At 38.7% G+C, this 10,734-nt stretch overlaps 1 long non-coding RNA gene across 1 annotated transcript; it reads right to left on the reverse strand.

The window, feature by feature from the left end:
* Positions 1 to 869: 869 nt before the first annotated feature.
* On the reverse strand, positions 870 to 9,622 carry LOC134475284 (uncharacterized). The gene is made up of 2 exons (XR_010046411.1): positions 6,323 to 9,622; positions 870 to 2,224 (listed from the first exon to the last, which is right to left on the reverse strand). It is a non-coding gene; the product is annotated as an uncharacterized LOC134475284 (long non-coding RNA).
* Between the last annotated feature and the right edge of the window lie 1,112 nt (positions 9,623 to 10,734).

Genomic DNA, 10,734 nt, shown 5'->3' on the forward strand with positions numbered 1-10,734 from the left:
TTATTATATTATCTGAGTATACTATTCACGTGATAAACACAATTTTAGATCAGGCAATGATGGTCCCTCCCTTTATACAGAAGTAGAAATTTTTCTTTTTTAAAAACTTTACAGACACTCCCTCTACGTAAAAGGGGAAAAGTGATAAGGGTCCGGAACCCACTCATTGCAGTCTTTTTTCTCCCATGGGGAGAAAATTGGTTCAACCTCAGTTCACAGATAAAGATGGACAGATGGCTGCCCCAGAGGTGAGAACCAGCTGGTGCCGGTGACATGATTTGAACTCAGGTCTCTGTCCACAGAGTCAGGGCTCAGGGTAAACAGCGCTTCCTCAAAAACATGTCCTATTCTGAGGCATCCTTGTTTATCACAGATTTGTTTTACTCCCCTTTTTTACAGTCTTTTAAATTTCTTTTCTCATGTTCTCTCACTTATTTCCCAAAAGCCATTTGTTATGTAACAGATGCATATGTGCTCCCAATTATAAATATTCTACAGTAAGTGAATAAAATATGTGGAAATGGGGCGGGGGAGACTACAAGGATTTTTAAACCCGCAAAATGAAAAAGTGGGGAATCTGTTTGCCAGGGCAAAGTTCCCAACAGGAAGACCACTGGGACACGGAATCTGGTCTTGGATAGGGGATTCCATCCTGTCTGTTTTCCCCTGCATTACCATTCTATCCAAAATAGCATGCTTGGTGATATGGAAGATCACCTAGGGAAAATCACCCGGGTAGAGCATAACTTTGTGATGTTATTACAGTAAGCAAGGAGCTTAAAATCAAATTCATTACCAGGGAATTGAATCCAGGGAACATGGCTTCATTAAAAAGTATGACTTTATAAATAACCACACATAAACTGAATGCTTTGCCTTAGAGACTAATATATTTCAAAATTATTATCTACTTAAAATATTTTACCTAAAAGAATTCACAATTAGCTTTCACTATTTAAACAGTACATTAGAAATGGAATGTTTATAAAAATCAGAAATAAAAGCCACTTCCTTACAGTTTGAACATATGGTAACACACCACATACCAGCTTTTGAATTTAATACTAATATAGTTCACTATATCTGCTTTTTCTTACTGACATAAGGGTTCAGATAACATAGACATATAAAATATAGACATAGCTAATATAGACATATAAAATGCCAAATGTAGAAGATTGTGCTTCTTTTTGAGATTATTGTTAGACTTAACTTTTATTAACCCAGAATAAACAGAAATACTGTGATGTGAATGAACCTTTAAAAATCTTTTATTTTATCGCTTTTGATGCATGTTTAATATTTAACATTCATCTTATTACAGACAGCAATTGTGAAACGCTCGTGCTGTTTCTAAACAGTTTTAAAGTTCAGTGCACAGTCACAATTCAGAGGGGAGATTCACACATTTATGGAAAATAAGCCCTTTTTGCAGTAAAGTTGCAAAGTGTGAAAGAATTCTTGTTTTATCTGCCTTCCTTATCATGTTTATGAGTTATTTTGCCTGGAAGTAAATTGACAAGTTGTCAATGAACAATAGACAGTGCCCTAGCTAGGCTTTTCACAGGTTCAGATGCCTTTGGGCAAAAGGGCTAAATCTGTAGCTGCAATCTAGCATATGGAGCCCTGAAAAAAAGTGGCAACAGGGTGAGAGACAGTGCCTGCAAAATGCATGCGGCCCTTGCTCTCCAACCAATCTGCTTGGACCAGGGTACATTATGAATTCATGTACCGTCACCCTCCATCCTGGAATAGGTCTACTGGTCCCCATCTACAAATGCATTTGTTTAATCCCAGGATACTTTGGTCCATTTTGTCATTTTTAAATGATTTGACTCCTCTAAACAATTATGACTAAATATCCATGGTTATTTCCTCATTCTAGGTGACTGTCTTAGAATCTTCCCATACAATTCCACAGGAAGGAAAACAACCTCAGTCCCTTTCCAAAGGGTTAAGAGTGGACTTTAACTTCCACCTCTGACCACTGCCTATCAGAGTTACCTTGGTATAACACTTTGTGTCTTTTTCTCCCATTTCATTTTTTTCCAGATGCTATTTTGAGCCTATTTCATGGTAACAAGCATAGGGTGATAAATTACTAGACAGGTAAGTGGTCTTTCAGTAGATGGCACTCTTTGTTCTGAATCAGCTCTATATTGTTTTTGCCACATCCTTCAAAGGCCACTTGTTCTCTGAGGCTCCTCCCATGCTGCTCCTCCACCTGTAAGACACATACAGAGGTATGGTTTGGGGTAAAAGCTAGGGCTGAGATTTCTCACCCAAGAAAAAAGACTATTACAAAGACACAGCTTTACAAGTGAGAGTGTGCTAGAAAAATCATTTAATTTTGAATACAGAAAGATCAAGACCAGAGCCAGAGTGTATGGTGTTTGGAGTGACAGGGTCAAGAGTTTGAATACAGCCATAAAATCAGAGACAGTGTGTTCCAGGACGAAGTAGTGGGACAGGTGCTGGGAGTTCACTGTGAAACCCAAAGTGAAATTCTGCCAGCCTTCACCGAACATTACGAAGTCCATGGTCTATGTCTCTGCTTTCCAATGGCATCTGCACTGTCATGAAGCCTTTTCCCATCCCTGTCTCCATAACTGTTAACAATTTTGGCTCCTGATTTGTCCTCTTTTCAACCTCCAGGCATCACTTTGTGCTACCTCCGCGCTAAGAAGTAAGCCACTCCTTCAGTATTTGTAATCCTCTTCCGATAAGAGCTTATATTCTTTTAAGGTCCTTATTTCCAGCCCATAACAACTCAGTATCTTGGCTGTCTCTGGGAATTTTTCCTCCATTCTGAAGCATGCGCTCAGAGAATGGGGTCACCTGGCCTCCCTACAGTGTTATAATTTACCTCTCCAGCTTTTGTATTACCTCACAACCCACTCTTCAAATCCAGCAAACCCCCAAAAACCTCAACCCCTGTCTAGTTTAGTTCCTGCATCCACCTGCCTGCCTGGATCTCACTGTTAATTTCAACTAAGTGTTCACAAAATCTTCAATTAACTTCTTCCTTTATGCAAGGTATAGATTCTCCTTGCTTTCCAAGGAGATGCCTTAATAAATTCATCAGAAATGGAAAACACTATTAAAGTTGAAAATGCATTCAGTGCATTCAGCTAACCAAATACCCTATCCAGTGGCACAGGGCACAGCCAATAATCAGCTGCATACTGATTGTAGTAGTCCTTGGGCCCTGGGGAGCGGAGGGTGCCTGCTGTTCCCTGCATCTCCAGTGTCATATGCACATCACCAATCCAGGAAGAAGTTCAAAATGGAAAACTCGAAGTACTCTTTCCACTGACTACATATTGTTTTCACCCATCAAAAAGCAGAAAAGTCACAAAGCAAGCCATTAGTGGGGAAGAGCATTCCTGGAATCAGGGAGACATGAGAACAACTACGGATGACCTTTCACCACTTTGGACGACTCTCTGTAGCTACCATTGGTCACCTGTAAAATGGAGACCCACATCAAATGAAAACTCTGTTTATTGAAAAACTGTGATTCATTTAATGAGACAACACTGAATGATTTTCTCTACATCCATATCTTCCTCTCTACTTCTTTTTCTTCTGTTAGCCCTATAACACATGGTCAGGAATTAGCCTACCAGCTATTTTGATTTGCTTCTGTTCCCGGACTGCTAAAGATACTTGGTGAAATCTCATAGCTGTGTCATTGCAAATCCAGAGACACCTCCTAAGCCTCCAACACTACGTAATAGTCACTGTATCTTAACTCCTCCTTTTCCTATTCCTTATGCCAGCTAATCTAATTCCTTCCTATTCTCTCTAGCTTCCTCCTGCCTCGCTCCCGCTGAGATGGTTCTGCCTCATCCTTTTTAAAGTTCTTTTTGTATCAGGATTCTGATTCAGATCATCCTCACTTTTGCTCCTCCTCAGAGCAAATAGAGCCCATCCACCATCAAATACCTCGATGTCTGTCCCCTTCCTCTTTAGTTAGGGCTCTGGCATTATCCACCAGCCCTATTCCACTCCTTGTTTAGCAGTGGTACCTTACTTCTTCCCAAGGCCAGCTCTTCCCTTTGTGTTCTTTGCACCATTATCTAGCTATACACAGTTGCTATGTAGAGCTCATAAATATTTTAATACATCCTCGTTGCTATTTGGGACCAATATTAAAGCACAAAGAACGGAAACACCTTATCTCCTCTCGTCTTGAACTTAAACTTTACGTGGCTTTTTATTTCAACCTGTACCCTTTACCACTTTTTGTAACAGTTTATAGAAAAGAATTGATTTATATTTTATTTCTTCCTCTTATCTTCCCTCTCGAGATTGGTGCTAATAAATGGGGAAATGGCCAGGAGGGAGGAAAACGTCAAGCAAGGAAAAGAGAGCGGGTCAGGAAAAACCTATAAAATAAAATATTACACTAGATAAGCAAAAGCTTAGTGTTAATCTCCTTGAAAACAGATATACTCTGGTATGATGTCAAAATTAATTAAGACACAGAAAGCAAGTAAGATTATAAAAATACGCTCCTAATTATTTGAATCCTATTTCTCCATTAAAATGGTGTTATCCAAGGTGGATAGGTTACAAAAGTATTAAAAAGCTTATTTAATCTTTATGTCCAAAATGAGAAAATGAACCATAATTTCATTTGGGCCCTCAAAATGCAAGCAAAGTCTTATCTGACACCCAGAAACCCACATGGATGACATAGCTCCTTCAGGGAACTGAGTGGGCTACCCTTTGTATCACACCAAAATAGCTTTGCAGAAATGTAAATGAGGAAAAACTGATTGTGCAAATGTGTTATGGTTATATCTAGAGTATACGGAAATACTTAATTTGTCTTATTTTTCTTTCTTTATGTTTGTGCTTTTCTGCCTTTGCCCATTTCCATTCCTGCTTTATTTGCCCTTTTTTCTGTCTTCTCTTTCCTTCCTATTAACCTCATATTCCTGTTGCTTTCAGAGACTCCAAGAAAGAGAAAGAGAGAGCTAAGTGGAATCATATAACTGACTACCACATTTTACAAATGAAGAAATTGCAACCCAAAAGGTGAACTGCTCCCTGGCTCACTGTCTCCTGGTGGTTGAAAGCAAACCCTGAGGCTGAACTTCAAGTCTCTTCAAACCTGGATTCCACTCCACAAACCCACAATCTCTGCTGTCTCGATCCACCACAGCATAAACAAGTCATCACCACAGTATTGCCAGCATGCCGACAAGGAAAGCCCTGCGAGGCTACCACAGTGGCAAGCTGTGTGGCTCAGACATGCCTGATGAGCTCTATGACCTCCTGCTTTGGTCCCCTCAGTCCTGCCATGAAACAATCGCATCTCTCCAACCAAGCACTTCACTGTGACCCAGCTTGCATGCAACTCCCTTTGCATTATCATCTCACTGCCCCATGGCTATGCACAGTGACTGTCCACCCTTGTAAGGGCTGCTCACTACCACAAATACCCTGTCCTTCCTCAGGATCCCGCTTCCTACTCTCAATTCTCCATAGTAGGTGTCACTTTGCAACAGAACATGCAAATTACACATCCATTGTGTATACTGGCTGTTGATGGTCTCTTCGTGAAAGAATCTAAACTTCATGAAGGCAGAGATATTTTTCTCTCTCATTTATCAGTACTATATTCCAAACACCTAGAGCAGTGTGTGGTGCACTGGAAGTGCTCAATAATTGCTAAATAAATTAATCGAATGAACAATCTCAATAAATGGCACAAATATTTCTTTATGATTCTTAGAAACTCGAGAATGTGACCATAAAATAAACAAATTTAATAGTTTAATAAACTATCTAACTTCTCAACTCTGCTTTTGAGAGAGAGACAGAGAGACAGACAGAAAATAGAAGAGAACAGAGAGGAGAGATAGGAGAGAGAGAAAAAAGAGAGAGAGGAGAGGGAAGAGGTAGAACAAGAAGAGAGAAAGAGAGAAGAAAGGGGAGAGAGGCAGTGAGAGGAGAGAGAGAAAGGGAGAGAAAAGGAGAAAGAAGGTAAGAGAATGGAGGTAAGAGATTGATGGGAAGAGGGAGAGACAAAAGAAAAGACATTAACAAACCATTTATATTGAACATTACAGCAGTTTATTAGTGTTAGATTTTTAAATTTTGAATCATGAAAGTTAAATTTTTTAGTGCAACTATTTTTAGTTCTCCCTGTCAGGATTTCTGATACCATTTCAAATCCCTGTCCAGAAGCAACTGACATTTCTTATGTGGAAATTAAAAGATCATATTTCTCTCATTTTTATTGTTGATGGAAAAATATGTTGGAAAGCAGCCTGGGATTGGAAGCAGAAATGAGCTTCTTGTTTCTTACCCTCTGTGTCACAGGGAGAGCAGCTGGGCAAGGCTTGGCCTTCTTTGTTGGACAGGGTAGTCATGGGAAGTCATGTGTGTCACTGGAAGGAGAGTCCAGAGGAGCCACGAACCGCAGGTGCGCATGCCTGGTGGTCTTTTCTCTGGCCCTGTGGCTAAGGTGACAGGATGCTTTCCACCAGATACTCTCAAGAGGGCAAAAGTTCTTACTTAATGGACCATAAATTCCTGGGCTTCCTTATGACATTTCACCGAGTCACAATTTCTAAAAATAAAATAATAATTCTATAGTCATGAGGTACCCAAGGTCACTTCAACAGTTGATCTGAGGTCACAGCTATGCTGACCTCTCATGAGCTTCCCTTTTCCAAGGAGAAAAGCAGAGCTAGGAGGCTTCTTTACACAGACAGCCAGACAACCACTCATGCCCAGTTAAGGAAGAGTTAGTTGGCTATACACATGAGAACGAGAATGGATAGTTGACACCTGCTTCCATAATTTCTAGAAGAAAACAAAGGTAAAAAGCAGACACAGCAGTACATATAAGAGAAAAACAACTGTCACTAGCAGCAGGTAAGGAACTGAAAGTGTTAAAGCAAAGCTGAGAGATGAAAGTTTTAGAAGAAACAGTTTGTAATCATTGAGATCCTCTTTGTTCTTCTAGAACATCTCTTTAAAAATTCCTGGATCACAGTTTCTTGGTGACTTTTATGAGAAAGCAAGAAATCGTTTGAGTCCATGGAATCTGACACATACGGCGCTCTTGGAAGTCTTTTGAAGATCAGACTCAACTCCAGAACCCAGGATTGCTGTGTGAATCCACTCATGGTGCCAACTTCTGGATAACATTCTTTAGTAGGAAATCACAGAAAAATATCAGCCTCTCCTTTAATTCTGAGGCTCCAGACAGGCCCAGTGTTTGCAGTGAAAGGGCAGGGAGGGTAACGGGAAAAAAAGAATAAAAAAGTGAGATTATGTAATAAAATGTATAGAACTCCAAAACAATTAGCAATTTAGAGCAGTTTTTAAAAGTATCAACTGTTGTCCAATCCAACAATATATTTGTGAAGGTGCAGTAAGTTGAATAATGACCCTCAGAGATTCCCTTGTGCCAGTTAGCAGCACCAATAAATTATTTCCTTATTTGAAAAAGGAAGTATATGTCTTGAGTAGAGAGAGTACTCTGGATTGCTAAGGTGAACTTGATGCAATCACAAAAGTTCTCATAAGAGGAAATAAGAAATTGGAGATGGGAATTCCCACGAAATCAGATATCCAAGTAATGAGGCCATGAGACAAGAGGTACTCACAATCTCACAGCGATGGCGAACTATTTAGAGCTTTCAGTGATAACAAATCACCCACTGTGGCACATGTGTCATACGTTCACCACCACTGCCAAAAGTATGACACAAGAAATGAATTTCCTCTGGAACCTCAACTGTACCAACACCTTGATTGTGACTTCCGCCAGGAGCTGTCAGAAGAAAGGTACACTGATTTAAGCCAATACTTGTGGTACTTTGTTATAACAATAGTAGGACATTAACTCAACTGAAGAATAAAATTTAATAACAAGCCTTTTTCTGGGAAGAAATTATTGCAGAAAATGATCCCTATCAAGAAGCAAAACCTCATACAAATATAAGCATTATAAAGTCTGAAGTTCATGTTCTGTGTTTTGTTGAAAATAAAAAAGGTTGTGTGGATTGTGGAAGAAATGAATACACTGAAGATGATACATCTGTGATTCCCTGACCTTAGTGTATGTATTTGGACACACCATACTGTCTTTCAATCACTTCCCATCTCCCAGGGAAGCAGCTCTGGAGAGAAAACCTAGGCAATGTCTACTTCATGGTCTCCCCTACTGTTAAGGTGGGAATTTTAGAGACTCTTATCTAAGCTGAATTTAAAGATCAGATTACACTTGATCACAGCTCATGCTCATGTTTTTGACAAAGAGAAATATTTATATGAATGATCCTCAGATATGCCAGATCGATGGCCATAAACCATGTCTCCTTGACATGCGCTGATTTTTTCTAAACATATGACTATTCTGTGCACCACGTGCAAACTAAATTCTTTGCATTTAAGGGAAGGCATTTACAGGACCCCGGGAAAAAGCAATGCGCTTTGCAAGCCTTGCTGACTTGAAGAGCGAAGAAAACAACTATTACAAATCTCCTTTGGTGGAAAATCATGTAGCTATGTCTGACAATGTTGATTCCATTGCAATTGAAATTGATTGCAATTGTGCATATATGACCTATCTTCACACTGCAGTGTTGGTATTTCTGGACTTAGAGTTTAGACCTTACAATTACGTAAATAAGAATGCCTCATATCATCATAGTTTCTTGTCACTGGGCCTGTATTACAACCAGTTCCTTTAATTTCTGTGATATGTACTGTTTCATAGCTTAGCAATGGCTTTTGCTGGGACTGTTTCAAAATTCTAATTGAGTCCAGTCAAGAGCAGTATTGGGGAAATTCATCAGGAGCTCCAGATAGTGCGCTGTTCTCCTTCACCCAAGAAATCCTCAACATTAGAGAGATCACATTGCTCCAAAACAAGCATCCTACATGTCTACATCCTACATGTTCACATTCCTAAACAGTGACAATAAATATGGCAGCAACACAAAGAGAGTGAGCGACACTATCAGAGTTTATTTGAGTTCTACATGATGTCAGGAGTTCAGTGGTCTTTAAGAGGTTTAAATAGAAACATTTTAGTAGCATGCATGTCAAAAAAAAAAAAAACTTATGGACTGTCATCAATTTCCCAAGTTCCGTATTCATTCAACAATTTTACTAGCAATATTTTCTCTTATTCTTGCTTTCGTGACCTCTAATGATGTCCTAAAATTAGAAGTAAATTCTTCATTTGCAGAGTTCAAAGCTTTCATTTCCAAATAGGAAATTTTCCAAAATATCCTTTCTTTAATACCAGACTCTATAGGTGAACCTAATACTGCTCATTGCATACTGCAGATCCACACACTTATGGATCTTGTAGCATGGGTTTGTGTGTTTGAAGATGCCTTCCCCCAGCCTCTTATCCTCAGACTGTCCCCTTTGTTCTGATATTTCATAAAGTTTCCCTTCCCTTGCACTCACCCATGTGTACTCCAAGTTCAGCCAGAGAATAATTTCAGCACTGATAGTGATGCAACACAGTGATTGATTGTACTTATATCATTACTTTTTTTCTTTATTTGGGGAAGGTTTCTCCTTCCTCAGTCTAACTCCTGAAAATAAGGAATCTTGCCTTTTATGTATTCTGTCATATAAAATACACTCTTCTAAATAAATCAATGATAATAATGTTTAATGTTCCACCTCAATTGTGGGTTTTTTGAAATATTACTAAAAATAAATTGTAATATGGTGTAGATTTCTACTGCTAAAATATTATTTGAGGATTTTCCAACAATTGAAAATGCCAACCTTGTTTCTTAAGAACTATTTATGTAACCATGAAGTAGAGAACATGATAGTAATCAATTAACACGAGAATGATAACAGGGAACAGTAAGACTTACAATAAATGATATATGAAAGAATACTGTATTAGATTAGTTGTCAGACATAATTAGAAAACTATTGTGATATTTCCTGATGTCAATATCTTAAATCTGACAAGGATGAGACACCTTTATTTTTGATACTATGTCAGCCGGAAAGATTACACTTAAGCAAGTGGAATTATGTAATGCTCTCTGCAGACTTAAGGAAAATAATGAACACATTATATTTTAATGTCTTATAAACTACCAAATTATTAATGATCTGAAGAGACTATTTGCACTTGCTCATTTATAAGTTGTTCCGACTTTAATTAAATATCTTCACGCAACAATGAAGTACTCTTTCTATTTCTCTGTTTTGTGCATGTGGATTAATGGAAAGTATATCCAAAGAGTTCTGATGTGCTGTTTCATGGAAGTAGCTCAAATGGCTTCAGAGCAAAGGAAGTATGGTGATGGGGGAAGGCCAGGGAGGTGGGGTTAATGCTGAAGACCTCTGAAAAGAATAATAGGCAGTGCTGACTGCTTTCCTAGCAAGCTGTTAACTCAACTTGCTCACAGACATACTTCTAAATAAAAGCCAGTAGTGTGCAGGACATATTGTTGTCTTCTAATTACTCTTGGCCACGTTTCAGTGCCTGGCATTGTTAACAGTATGGACTCAGACTTTGTGTGTGTGTGATAATTTGTTTTATTCTCCAAAATCATGTATCAGACATTTCAGAAAATCTAAAATTCCAACCTTTGGCAGATTTTTAGACAATGCTTTAAAAATATATTTCCTTTCTGACTCTTCCAGAAATTAAAATCTCCTGGATATCAGTTTTCTTAGAAGTACTGCAATATTAAAACTTACTTCCTGAGAGTGCAAATTATA

This window comes from Cavia porcellus, unplaced genomic scaffold (genome assembly GCF_034190915.1).
Source record: "Cavia porcellus strain 051 isolate PalLab524CR breed Dunkin Hartley unplaced genomic scaffold, mCavPor4.1 scaffold_2, whole genome shotgun sequence".
Lineage (NCBI taxonomy): Eukaryota > Metazoa > Chordata > Mammalia > Rodentia > Caviidae > Cavia > Cavia porcellus.